Consider the following 14225-nt stretch of genomic DNA (forward strand, 5'->3'; position numbering starts at 1 on the left):
TACTTAAATAATAATTCATTACTCCAAAAATCTGAAACGCCTCTATAAATAATATTGCAAATAGGTAATGAAACTACAGTAAAAAGTTTTAAAAACATACAGGTAAGAACTAAGAACACAAGTTAAGTAGGCTACTTTACGCAAATGAAGGTGTTTTTGTATCATAATCAAACAGAAATAATAAATGTGTCAAATTTACAATCAAAAATAATTAAAACATGGAGACATAAGAAAGAAAACTTATTAATACACATCACAAATAAAGCTAAGCCAATAAAATTGCAAAAAATTAAACTTACCTACAACAAATCAAATCAGAAAATAAAGAACATAAGTTAAGTAGGCTACTTTACTCAAATAAAGGTATGTTGATATTCAAATTCAACTTAAATGGTTAATGTGCCATACTGTATGCATAACCAACAATTTAACTTGAAGACAAATGAAAGCAATCTTAATAATGAATCACAAAAAGCTAAGCCTGATGTAGAGTTGGCCTACATAAAATGTAAACTGGTCAATGACTTAACGGAAAATATAATATAGGTAGCCTACAACTTATCAGTTAAATTGTAAATAGATATCAAAATAATAAATATAACTTAATTGTACAACTGAGATCATTAAAAGGAACAATATATCTGGGCTACATTCATTTCATATTGTTCTTGGTCTTCTCTTCTTATGACTATGCACTTGACCATTTCTTCTTTAGGATGTTTGATTGAGGCTCAAATGATATGCAGCTACCTACACTTTGTTTTGTGTGGAGAAGAGCACAAATGGTTTTGTCCTGGAGTTTGTTTCTGTGGCTTGTTTTTATCAGGTTGAGTTGACTAAAAATCCTTTCAACCGACGCATTGGATGATGGAAGGCACAACAGTAGTGATATCACCTTTTTCAGATTAGGGAAGACTTCCTGGTTTGCTGCATTTCTCAACTTAAATACTGCGAGCCAGAAGTTTAACACACCGAGGCTTCATCGGTACATGGCGATTCCTCAACGGCTAGTTGACGCCACTCGCTGTCTAATTTTTGGATTTCAACATCTTTTAAGTATGATGAAAACCTATCAAAAATAGGTTTTAGAGAAGGTGTTGTCATCTTTCTTATTTCTTTCGGGTCGAGTACATTCAAAAATGAGTAAATGTCATCATCAAAAGTGAACCTTTTCTGCAGCTCGGCCACCAACACAATGTAGAAACAACGACAGTGTTCATGCACTTGCGACATTTCCTCTGTGCTGGATTTTTCTTGAAATACCTCATGTGCATTAACCCCAACATACACCTTATCTCTTGAAACATAGTTTTCTTCGCTGTACGGATCAATTGTCCATGCATCAGTTTGTCGGACGTAATCAATGTTCATAAAATTCATGGATATGTCTCTGATCAGCTTCCCGATTTGTGGTTTTAGTTTAACCAATACAGGTCCATCTGTTTGAAAGAGAATGTTTAATCCAGTCACAAGATCCAAGACATAAGACAAAAAATGCAAATAGAAAATTGTTGATGCTTTGTTCAAAGTTGTCAATACATTCTGTGTGGTCTTGGATGGGTCTTCAAAAACCTGAATCATAAAATACTGTGTCAGAGCTTTATATTGTTCAATGACACGGTCCACAGAGTTCTTGAGACTTAACCATCTGGTTTGCCCACTCCTCAAAATGTTATGTTTTTCAAGCTCATAAAATTCTTGGAACTCGGCTAAAACGATCCTCCTTTGGTAGCTTCTGTGGAAGTGAGCATATACGTCACGTAGAAGATCTTCGATCTCTAGCGGCAATCTCTTGCAAGCATGTGAAGCTGCTAGATGCAACTGGTGGCTCGAACACTTTATGAGACATATTTGAGGTAGTTCATTTTTTAGTTTGGAAAAAACTGAATTTGACTCACCAACCATGACGTTTGGGGTATCAGAACAAAATCCCACAAGGTTTTCAATGGGAATATCCTTTTGGTCCAGAGTTTCCTTTAATGATTGAAATAGATGTTCTGAATCCCCCTTAGCACATTCTGTTAAATGTAAAAACTTTGTTTCCAGTGAGTTATTTTTCTCATCAAAGTAAATCACTGTAAAAGCGCATTGCTTAATCGATCCCTTATCAGTTGTTTCATCGAGGACTAAGGAAAATACTGAATTCCTTAAAGTTCCTCTCAAAGCATTATCGAATTCAGGACCCAAAACATTGGTGATAAGGCAAGATGTCTTAGTCCTCTTTGACTTCATCTTTTTTTGCAATCTCAGAGTCATCATAAATAGAAGCTGCCAAGGGTATGATTGTGTCAATTAAAGAAATTGGCAAGTTTTTTTCTGCCAACATAGCAGCCCATTTGAGCTCCCCTCTTCTGATCTTTAAATCAATTGGTGTATGCAGGCACTTAGTCAGATCTTCTGTGTGCTGAATAGATTTAGACATTTGTTTGTGTCTATTAGACTGTGAATGCCGATAAATTTCCGACCTACCACAAGTGATGTTTTGTTCACAGATTTTGCAGTAGGCCATATCCTCATGCTTAGGCCCTTTCCTACTAGATTTTGAAAGCCATCCAGCAAAATTAGGAACAGATTCCCAAGAGGATACATACTTTTGCAAATATATTTTCTTATGGGGGGAACGAATTTCTTTGTGGAAAGCTTTACTATTTTTTTTTTTACTTTTGGCTGCTGAGGTTACTTGGGGGGTTGTCTCTATGGCTATTTCTTCCTCATAATCGTCAAATGTTGTAGGCACTGGCAGATCAGAATTGTCATCTCTGGGTTTGTAAAAACTAATAACATAATTATGGTCTTGTACACTAATTTCAGCTGAAGTTGTGCTGCATGCAGGCATATACTCACTAACACCCGTTGCAGACGTACTGGCCGTAGGTTCATACTCAAACACATTTGGAGATTTTTTATCAGGACATATCCCTAACGTTGAAGAGGGTTTAGATAGTAGTCCAGGTCCAGGAGGAGTTTCATTTCCTTCAGAATGCACTGTATACTGTCACTTTGGGTAGTTTTGAAGAAACTTGTAATTTTAGAGGTCTGCTTTGTTTCCTTTTTTTCGGGTCGCCTTCTCTTCATTTTTGCCAAGTAATACCATAAAAGTTAATTTGATAAAAGTATGTCACATTCACAACACAACTAAACTTATTAAAGGATGGTAGGAACAAAAAAGTATCAGATAACAAACAGTGTCAACAGCATGTAGACGACATAACACATAACATCAAGGCAAGGCAACCAGACAGGACAGAACAGAGAACTCAGCAGCAGGAGATCCTTGTCAGTGATACCAACCAAGTTTCAGAATTCAGATTTGAAGTATTGAGTTATTTCATGTAATTTATATACTCGAATTTGAATCATGTATTAAATTGATATTGCAACCTTAATTAGTATAACAAACAACCTTATATACTATTTATACATGTATTTAGTGTTATAAATACAAAATTTACTTTTAGGGTAATTTTTAGGGTAATTCAAAATATGTTTAGGGTAATTTAGGGTAATTTTTACTCGTATTTAGGGTAAAACTGCAACAGCCCAGTGGCAACACTGGAGCAGAATGCAGAATAGTTTAGTTTGCCTTGCTATTGCCAAAATGCCAAATGCCAATCTGCCAAACAAACTTAACCTCAAAATAAGTCATTTTTAAAGGTTTTAACGTTTGAATTGAACTGTATTTTAATATTCATTATCATTACTAGAGCGTTATCTTTAAGCAAATGTAATTATTGTTGTAGGTATTGACTTTGAGTGGTTTTTTGAAATGTGAATTTTATTAAATCAATGTAAAACTGGATTAGTTGCTACCGACACTAGCCTATGGTTCTCACACTTGACTTGGATAAAAACATAATTTGGTAGAAACAAAACAAGACACAATGGTTAATTTTGTAATCCTATTAGGACTACTCTACCGTTCATTGACAAATCATGAGATATAAGACTGCAAAATTACGTTCAAATCGTCATCAAGATCAAGTATAAACTCCTAATGAGGTAAGTTCAGATTTTCAGGGAGAGGTCTCTTGAAACTTAAGACAATTAATTACTACACCCTCATCTTAGATTTTTACAAGGTTAATGAACACTGGCAGCTTTATGGACTCGATCTTAGGTATATAAGGACTTGCTTCGGCAGTGGTAAAATTGGAAGGTAGGCCTACTTTCCTGTTAAGGGGAACATTCATTATTAAATTACCGATGATTTCTTTTCGATACATCGATAATTTTGTTTTCTTTTACGATCCATATTCCATCTGTTTTAATATCTTCAAACAAATTTAAATTACAGACAAACAGAAATAGCAAATAGGCCTAGATGTCTAAGTTAATATATAGGCCTACTTAGTTCAATAACCGAGTTATTGAGTTAACTTCCTACCTGAATTACCTCCTCTTCATCGATGACCAGCCTAGGCTGGATAGATAGCGTCAAAGAAAAAATAAAAACTAATTTAGATATATTAGGCCTATAATAATGGTACTATACCTCGTCAAGTAGTCCAAATGTTGTTTGAGGTTAACAACCTACATGTTTCGCCGTAAATACGGCATCGTCAGGGTTACAAAAACGAAGACATCGACAGGTTTTGTAACCCTGACGATGCCGTATTTACGGCGAAACATGTAGGTTGTTAACCTCAAACAACATTTGGACTACTTGACGAGGTATAGTACCATTATTATAGTCATATAAAGTAATCCAGGGGCCATCAACATGGAATTTAATATATTAGGCCCTATATACATTTAAAACTGTGTGGTGGCGGTGGTTGACAGCTAGTTAATTGCGCCAGCATACTTGAAGAACTCAGTAGTGAGTAAAAAGGGTTCTCCAATAAAAATTGTTTAATTTTATTTGTGAACACTCTTGTGTCAAGTTCTGTTATTTTATCAGGCAGAGCATTGTGTACGGTACATCCTGACAGTTTGGGAAACTGTCTCTTGTCATAGTTAGTCTATAGCGATCTGTATTTAATTTACAGGCACCTCGGACATTATGGTCATGCATGTCACTCCTTGTTTCATAAGAGTCCAAATTTCTTTTGACGTGCAGAAGGCAATTATAGGTGATATGATAGAAAACAGTAAAAACATTCAGCATTTTGAAAAGTGGTCTGCAATGTGTCCATCTTTCGCTGCTTGTAATTATTCTTAGGGCATTCCAGTTTGAGAATCTTAGTACAGGCGGGTGCGTGGCCCTGGAGTATGATGCCATAGTTGATGTGACTGTGAAATAAGGAGAAATAGACCATCAGAAGATATTGTTTTTAGTGAGCTGGTGCTTAAGTTTTCTTAAGAGGAAATTGACTCTACTCAGCCTAAGACACCCTGTGTTAAAATTGAGGAGTTTGGCTGGAATATCTTGAGATGGAGATGATTTACTGAGTGTGTACAGGAGCTTTTGCGTTTTTATCTTCGTGTAACCTGAGGCCATTAAGTGAGAACCAATTTCTTTCCCCTTCAAACAGCTGGTCAGATTTGGTTATTGCTTTGTGGGGGCACTGTCCCTTGCCGAACAAGGTTGTGTCATCTGCATAGAGTAGGGGATCCCTTTCTCGTCCAAGGTCATTCATTAGGATTATAAACATGGTGGGCCCTAATATAGAGCCTTGCGGCACTCCATGGCAGCTGGAGCGGAGAACGCTCCATCAACTGACACAATCTGGTACCTATTTTCAAAATACGAGTAAAAAGTCTTAAGCACTGTCCCTCCAACACTGTCCCTGGTGTTTCTGTCACCAGGGAAGTAAGAGCAGTAGTGGTAGATCTGCCTTTGCGAAACCCATGCTGTGAACTTGTGAAGTAAGTCTCAAAGAATGCTACTAGGCTATCTGATTTTGCATGATTTTCTCAACAATTTTGGCTACTATGGGTATAATCGATATGGGTTGCCAACTAGAGGCAAGGTTTGTGTCGCCTTTCTTGAAGATAGGGATAGTTCTTGAAATTCTCAAATAGTCGGGGAAGATACCTTCGGCCAGACAGCCGTTTACAATGATTGAGAGTGGTACAGCAATGGTTTCTACAATTTCCTTAAGGAGGTAGGTTGAAAGACCGTAAATGTCCGCACTGCGGGAGTTTAAAAAATCTTTGGTGATTTTTATGATGAGGTGTTGTAGGACTCCACTTTTTAAATTCAGTCGCTGAAGCAACTGACACACCGTCAGCAGCACTTTCATTTCCAGGGGCTTGTTGTACATTTACAATCTCTTTCACAATATTTACAAAATAAGAATTATAATCATCAGGGCTTAAAGTACTATTTACAATTTCCTTCTTCCTAGACTCGTTGACTACTGCCCACGCCGCCTTGCATTTGTTGTTCGATTTCTCGATTAATTCCACTGTAGGCCTATACAATTTCTTAGTAGTGTCAACTTTACCCTTATAGCTACGTTTAATAATAATAATAATTATAATAATTATAGCATAGACTAACAAACAATAGCTCGTATTAAAGAATAGGATTAAGAACTAATCTTGTTTAGGCAAAAATAATAACCTATAGGCCTATATTGGATTAAGAAATGAAACTATTCTAAACTAACCTAACATAACTAACCAAACTTGTTGTAGGCCAAGTTTAGTTAGGGCCTACTGTTTCAAAATTCCGTTTGATAACAGAAAAGGCATATGGGGAATAGGCAATCAAACGGAATTTTGAAATGTTATACAGCAAGTTTGGTTAGTTTAGAACAGTTTCTTTCAATATAATATTTTTTTATTGTTTGTGTTTTAATGTTTAATGGCCAAATAAACTTAATCAAATCAATATTATTCATTCTGATAGCCCCTGGACTACGAATAATGACTTATATAGGCTTACCTCCGTCAGTAGTCCAAAATTGTGTCTTATTTCAACTAATGTTGTTCAAAGCTTACATGTTTCGTTGCACTGCAACATCGTCAGAGCTTTATGTCAAAAACATCAAATAATTTAAACATAGAACAAAACACGGATGTTTAAATTATTAGATGTTTTTGACATAAAGCTCCGACGATGTTGCAGTGCAACGAAACATGTAAGCTTTGAACAACATTAGTTGAAATAAGACACAATTTTGGACTACTGACGGAGGTAAGCCTATATAAGTAATCAAATCAAATCAAATCAAATCAAAGCTTTATTTCCCAATACAATTGCATGTGGAATGGTCAATGAAAGGTATTATTTTGGTAAACATTTGTCAAGGAAGAGTGCAATGGATGTAGAGTACAAGGTCAAATCAAAAGATACAATTTGAATTTGAACTAGGCTATATTTATTTATCATAGTTGTCAGCTGATAAGTTTCAATATTTTACTTATCAATATATCGGATGAAAAAAATATCGATATAGGCCTATCGAAAAGAAATCATCGATAATAGGCTAATGAATGTTCCCTTTAACAGGAAAGTACCAATTGGAATGATAAAGAGGATATTAGCATGGCCCCTGTGCAAGGACGGCAATTGGATATCAAATCAAATCATTTATTGTCCATCAGGGTGTTTTTTTAAAAACTTGCATCTTTATTTATGTAAAAACCGCAATAGATAGAAATATGCAGTTTGCGGGAATCATCTATTGACGTAGGGGGACCAATTGTTTTGAATTCAACGTTACATTCACATTCCCCCCCTTTCCCCCCCTGCCCCCAACTTAATTTTTTTAAATAGCAAGGTGCCCCTTGTGACATATCAAATAAAAGAGCATGAAAAAAGAAAATTTTTGATGAAAAAAAATTGAAAATCGGTTCATAAATTTGTGAGATATTTCCCCCCTCACCCCCCCGGAACTTAATTTTTGTTTAATAGCAAAGTGCCCCTTGTGACATATCAAATGAAAGAGCATGAAAAAAGAAAAATTTTGGCGAAATTTATTTTTCATTTGATATGTCACAAGGGCGGGTACCTTGCTATTAAAAAACAAGTTATGGGTAGGGGAAAAGGGGGGTGATTATCTCACAAATTCATGAGCCGATTTTAATTTTTTTTTCACCAAAAATTTTCTTTTTTCATGCTCTTTCATTTGATATGTCACAAGGGGTACTTTGCTATTAAAAAGAAATTAAGTTCCGGGAGGGGTGAGGGGGGGAATATCTCACAAATTTATGAACCGATTTTCAATTTTTTTTCATCAAACATTTTCTTTTTTTATGCTCTTTTATTTGATATGTCACAAGGGGTACCTTGCTATTTAAAAAAAATAAGTTGGTGGCAGGGGGGGAAAGGGGGGGAATGTGAATGTAACGTTGAATTCAAAACAATTGGTCCCCCTACGTCAATAGATGATTCCCGCAAACTGCATATTTCTATCTATTGCGGTTTTTACATAAATAAAGATGCAAGTTTTTAAAAAAACACCCTGTATACAATGCATAGACAAAAGTCACCAATGTCAAAATAAAAGTCATACAGAAAAAAGAATACAATTTCAATGTATATAAACAATATTACCTCTTGGTGTACAAACCTGGGCTCAACTTAGATCACTCAAAATGTAGTTTTTCCAAATTGTTATGAATCTGAAACTTTTGATGAATACGGTTTTTTTTTAACTAGCCAATTCTTCAAAGCAATTTTGAATTTAGTGCCTTCTAATTCCTTTATATTGTTTGGTAGGAGGTTGAAATAAATTGACCCCATCACAAAAGGACTTCGGCCAGTTTGTTTAAATTCCTCCTCACACGGTGAAAATCATCCTTTCGTCTTGTGTCGTACCTGTGGATTTGACTATTTTTATTTGTGTGCTTTACATCATTTTTCACAAACATAGTCAATTGATAAATGTATAGTCCATACAAAGTGAGGAGATATAAATTAACAAAAATATCTTTACAAGACCTTTTGTACCATACTTTGGCTATCAGTCTGATTGCTCTTTTCTGGAGAACAAAAATTGATATCCAAAATCAATGAACCAAAATAAATTCTTTTTAACGTATCTAGGTATCTAAATAAAAAGATATTCTTCTGAGGAGGCTGATTCCACTTAAAAGTCTAGATCTTACATGAGATATATGATTCTTAAAAGTTAAGGTCTGATCTATCTATAGTCCCAAAAACTTACAGCACTCTTTACTTTCAAAGATCACATCATCCTTAACTAAATCTATCAGAGGAATGCCCGTACTACTCAATCCGAAAACTACAATTTCTGTCTTATCAAGGTTGACTTTGAAATTAATATTTTCAAAATATGAGCTGGCTTTATGTACAAATTCGGCCGTGCCCTGCTTGAGTTCATCAAAAGACTGATAGTCCAGTGCAATTAGCTCCAAAATGGCAAAATTTGGGAAATTAAAAAAAAAAAAGTTGAAACCTGTTGGAAATCATTTATTAAGGTCTCCTGAACCCACAGAAGAAAGTCCCAGAAAATCCCATGGGGACTTTTCCGCCATTTTGAAAAATAAGTCGGCCATGTTGGATTTATGCAAGCCTTTACGGAAATGGGTGTTACTAGTAAACTAATTGACTTAAAAACCTCCTGTTTGCATAAAAATGTCTTGTAAACTCCAGGCTAGATATTAAATATAAAAATACCCCCGCCCCAGCAAACCTGCAGACTAAGCGAATTTCCATTTGCCTGAATTTATTTTAAATGAAATCTATTTAAATAACATTAGGTTTAACGAGTACCTAAGTTTGATATTACAGGTAGGCCTAGCCTAATAAAATGTGTTTTTAGTAAAATATTAGTAGATTAATATAAAATAGATAAATTTTCCATGGTTAATCAATAAATTTCCATAAACAAGCAAACTACTACATTTTATAATATTCTCCGTAAGAATAACATAGGCAATTTTAAATTTGCAGTTTTTTAAATTTTCTCCATAACCATTAACCGTACAAAAACAATTTGGGATACTGAATTGTTTTTTTTTTTTGTAAGCTATTTAAATGTCTTAAAGAGAAATTAGGAAATTATGTGTTTTGAGGGTCAAAATTTGAAAAAAATTTCTATCCCATAAAACCCCCTCGTAAAACCCTGTTCCCATAGTCCGATCATAATGGTTCGCGAAATCATTCAATTTTATCCCGCTTTACACCTTCAGACAATATTATGTCAAAATCAAACAAAAATTACTCAAGGCTACTTCCCCATAGGGAAATTCACAAAAATATGTTACTTTATTTTTTATACATTTATTTACTAATTTAAACCTTATTTATTTTGACATACTGTAACTAATAATTAGCATTTTTCACCAAGTATCCTTTTGGTTTGCTGTTATAAGGAAAACTGTTAATACAAATTAATTGTAGGGAATAAAATGTTCTTTAAAATACACTAAAAGGGTTTACCTAAATATTTTAACCATCCTACTCAAGAACCAATAGAAGCGTTCGTTACATTTTCGCTCAGACGCTCGACGGCCTAGCAGTTTTCACCACATTTCCCTTAAAGCTCCAAAGTTTTGTTTAAACGTTGTGGATATAGTAGACTGGATCATTCACTAGTTAATATTACCACTAGATTAACATCAGGGGCCCATTTCATAATAAACTACAAGTTACAAGTTACAACTTGTAACTTGCAATTTCCATAAGATTTGCATTGGGCGATCAGCTGATTTACTAATAATATTAGTTTGTACTTTATTATGAAATGGGCCCCAGGTCGTCAAGTTTATCTTCAGTAACTGGTAGTGTATTACCGCACCCAAATCCTGCACAGAGTCCGCACATATGAGAATAAGATAAGGAGCTTCTTCGGCACAATCAATACTTCTCGCAATCGCCTTTGCAGTTGCAGAATATAAGATTAAGTAGATTTTGATGAGCAGGTTGTTGAAGAGTTGTTACAGGTATTAGACCCTGACTAGCACTTAGCTTCCAGCCCCAGTCCGTAGCTGGGAGATTAACACCTTTCCACTGCTGAATTTGATGATAAGCCCTCAGGGTGTATTGAAGGGCTGCTGCTTTGGTTGGGGAATAGAGGCAAGGTTGAAATTTGCACTAAGTCTCTGCTTTGCTATTGTTCTTATGTACATGCGGTGCCTTGCAATGTTAAGGTCAGTTATTTCTCTACTAACACCATATATTTTAAGAAAGAATTACTCCCCAGCTGCTGCAATCTTGAGGAGATTTATCTTCATTGAATAGGCTATACTGACGGATCGGATTCCCGAAGTCCTGCATCGTTTCGGAGCTTCTTCTAGGCTGCTTTCTTTCCTTTAATGAATATGGCATAGGTTGTACCGCAATGCAACCTGCGTGAATGCGTGTAGCAGGAAAAGCAAATATTGTAACTCACCTAAACCTTCTTGCAGTTTCCTAATATTAAAAATGCGGTGAGGTTTGTTTCCTTTGGCAGGAATAACATGAATACGTTGCATCGAGTGAGTAATCAACAACACAAGAAGGTCTCTTTCTTGTACCAAAGTCTTGGTTGGGGAAATATGCAGAGCTGTTGAAACAATGAGAGTGTCTGCGTTAGATGTAGCTTGTGAAACCTGGCATCCCACGTTTGTGAGGTGTACAGTTAATAGTGCAATAAATCTTGATTTGTCAGTGGGGTTAGCAGGGAACTCTTTTTGAAATGTTGGTATTAATAAATCCAATTTCGCCTATTGGGTCTGATGATGATTGGAGTGTCCAATCGAAATCGATCACCACTTACCATCTTTTGTATATTTACCGTCTTGTGAGTAACAGTATAAGCGTAAATATATGTTTCAAGTGTTATAAGACGTATCTTTATTTACTTTCCATATTACTAAATCATCCTCATTTTTCTCATTTTTGACCCTCAAAACTAAAAATTTCCCAATTTCTCTCTAGACTTTATTAAAGAGCTTAAAAAACAAATAATTTAGTATATCAAAATGTTTTTGTACGGTTAATGGTTATGGAGAAAATTTAAAAAACTGCAAATTTAAAATTGCCTATGTTATTCTTACGGAGAATATTATAAAATGTAGTAGTTTGCTTGTTTATGGAAATTTATTGATTAACCATGGAAAATTTATCTATTTTATATTAATCTACTAATATTTTACTAAAAACACATTTTATTAGGCTAGGCCTACCTGTAATATCAAACTTAGGTACTCGTTAAACCTAATGTTATTTAAATAGATTTCATTTAAAATAAATTCAGGCAAATGGAAATTCGCTTAGTCTGCAGGTTTGCTGGGGCGGGGGTATTTTTATATTTAATATCTAGCCTGGAGTTTACAAGACATTTTTATGCAAACAGGAGGTTTTTAAGTCAATTAGTTTACTAGTAACACCCATTTCCGTAAAGGCTTGCATAAATCCAACATGGCCGACTTATTTTTCAAAATGGCGGAAAAGTCCCCATGGGATTTTCTGGGACTTTCTTCTGTGGGTTCAGGAGACCTTAATAAATGATTTCCAACAGGTTTCAACTTTTTTTTTTAATTTCCTTACCCAAATGCTAATTGCACTGGACTATGAGCCCAGCATACACCTGACGTGTCGTCAGCATACATACTAATTTCAACGTTATTGATAGCAGGAAAATTACTAACATAGATATTATACAGATAAGGGCCCAAAATGGACCCTTGTGGGACTCCTGAAACAACATGTTTTAGTTCTGACATGACATTGTCCAATGACCAACCATTGTCATAAAAAATCTCGGTATACTGAATACGATTGTTTAAAAAGCTGCTAATCAACAATGTCAGCCAAGAAGGGAGGCCAATCTCAACTAACCTATTGACAAGGATTGCATGGTTGACCCTGTGTTTGGCTTTAGAGAGATCCAAACACACCCCAGCCACTTTACAACCACTATCCAACTTGTTCAAGGCAGTGTGGACAAATTCTGCAGCAGCCGATTAGGCCCAACTATAGGCTATAGTTGGCTATAATATAGGCCCAACTAATTAAGTTAAATCCCTCAGTTCATCAATCACGTAGGCCTAATGTATTTCAATGATCCAGAGGCCAGGCCTATTTCAACAGGATATTTTGATAGGCCTATCTTAGTGCACCCAAATTTAATTCAGAATAACTTCAGGGCAAACACCTACGCTAAGTCTAAGTTATTGGAAAAATTAAGCATGTTATGATGGGATTATTTCATTTTTACAATTGCTACAGCCAAATTGTAATTTTCAATCTTCTCTCGTTTTATTATTCTCTATTTCGAGGAGTAAGTAGACCTAAGTTATTCTAATTATTATAACAGTTCAGGTTTTTTTATTTGTTTGGGTAAGTTAGTGTTAGGCCTAATTTTTTTTAACACCAACAAGATAAGTTAAATAGGACTAGGTTAAAATATTCTTCTGTTTTGTGATCTATCATGTGTGCGTTGTGGGCTATTGTTATAAACATATTTTCCTTCAGTCTCTTTATTCGTATAGATCAAGTTAGCCACTACGTAAGTATATTTCCATCCCGTTCATGTAGGCCTAAATGGCGGTTTGTTGTTTACTACTTCTTTCTTCTTACTCTCCTCTTGATACTTGATACCTGTACTTGAATACTTATGGATCAGCTGTTATCTGGTAATACGTTGATAACGTTAAGAAAAAATATTAAAACATACTTTGTAATTAAAGTGTTTGAAACATTTTTTTGTCGTCATCAGCGTACTTAAATGTCGCCAACATGGCACACTCTTTCTCATTATATTATACTCGCTGATGTTCTCCAACGCGCTCAGAACTACTGCTTAAGATAATTTAATTATTAATTAAAATTAATTAATTATTAATTAATATTAATTAATTAATTATTAATTAATTATTAATTAATATGAATTAATTAATAATTAATTATTAATTAATATGAATTAATTAATAATTAATTAATTAATAATTAATTATCTGCTTAAGATTATTTTATTTATGATCTAAGACGCAGTGAGTGCATCACCCCTTTCTACATTCATTCTAAGTTATTAAAGCTATGTGACCTGAGACCAATCAAAACTCTTTTGCTAACCTATTAAATAATAAACCAAATTTCCAAAATATTTTATGGATGATTTTAGGTTTGTAAATAAATAAATAAGGTCTTTATTTGCAAGTGTTCATCAAAGTACAAACTCTGTTTTTCATTAAATGAAATGAAAAAAAAGATCTTTATTCATATGGTATACAGTCGCATACATTGAATGGTATCACTAGGCTTAAAACTAAATCCTACTAACCTACAATTCATCAAAATCATAAAGTGTTATCAGTTAACAAATTTTTAAGTTTATTTTTAAATTTGGAAATGTTATCAATATTCCTCACCTGAGCTGGGAGTT

The 14225-nt window shown here is 34.6% G+C and overlaps 1 protein-coding gene and 1 non-coding gene across 2 annotated transcripts in view; both read left to right on the forward strand.

Annotated features, from left to right (window-relative positions):
* Window positions 1–3606: 3606 nt before the first annotated feature.
* LOC128998145 (leucine-zipper-like transcriptional regulator 1) overlaps window positions 3607–14225 on the forward strand; it is a 64567-nt gene continuing 53948 nt past the window's right edge. The window contains exon 1 of the mRNA XM_054424148.1: window positions 3607–3999. The gene's annotated coding sequence lies outside the window, so the exon portion shown is untranslated. The remainder of the gene's footprint in view (window positions 4000–14225) is intronic.
* On the forward strand, window positions 7384–7487 carry LOC128999185 (U6 spliceosomal RNA). The gene has a single exon (XR_008491246.1). It is a non-coding gene; the product is annotated as a U6 spliceosomal RNA (small nuclear RNA).

This window comes from Macrosteles quadrilineatus, unplaced genomic scaffold, assembly GCF_028750875.1.
Source record: "Macrosteles quadrilineatus isolate MER2022 unplaced genomic scaffold, UCM_ALF_1.0 Scaffold_7__1_contigs__length_78375512, whole genome shotgun sequence".
NCBI classification, from domain to species: Eukaryota; Metazoa; Arthropoda; class Insecta; order Hemiptera; family Cicadellidae; genus Macrosteles; species Macrosteles quadrilineatus.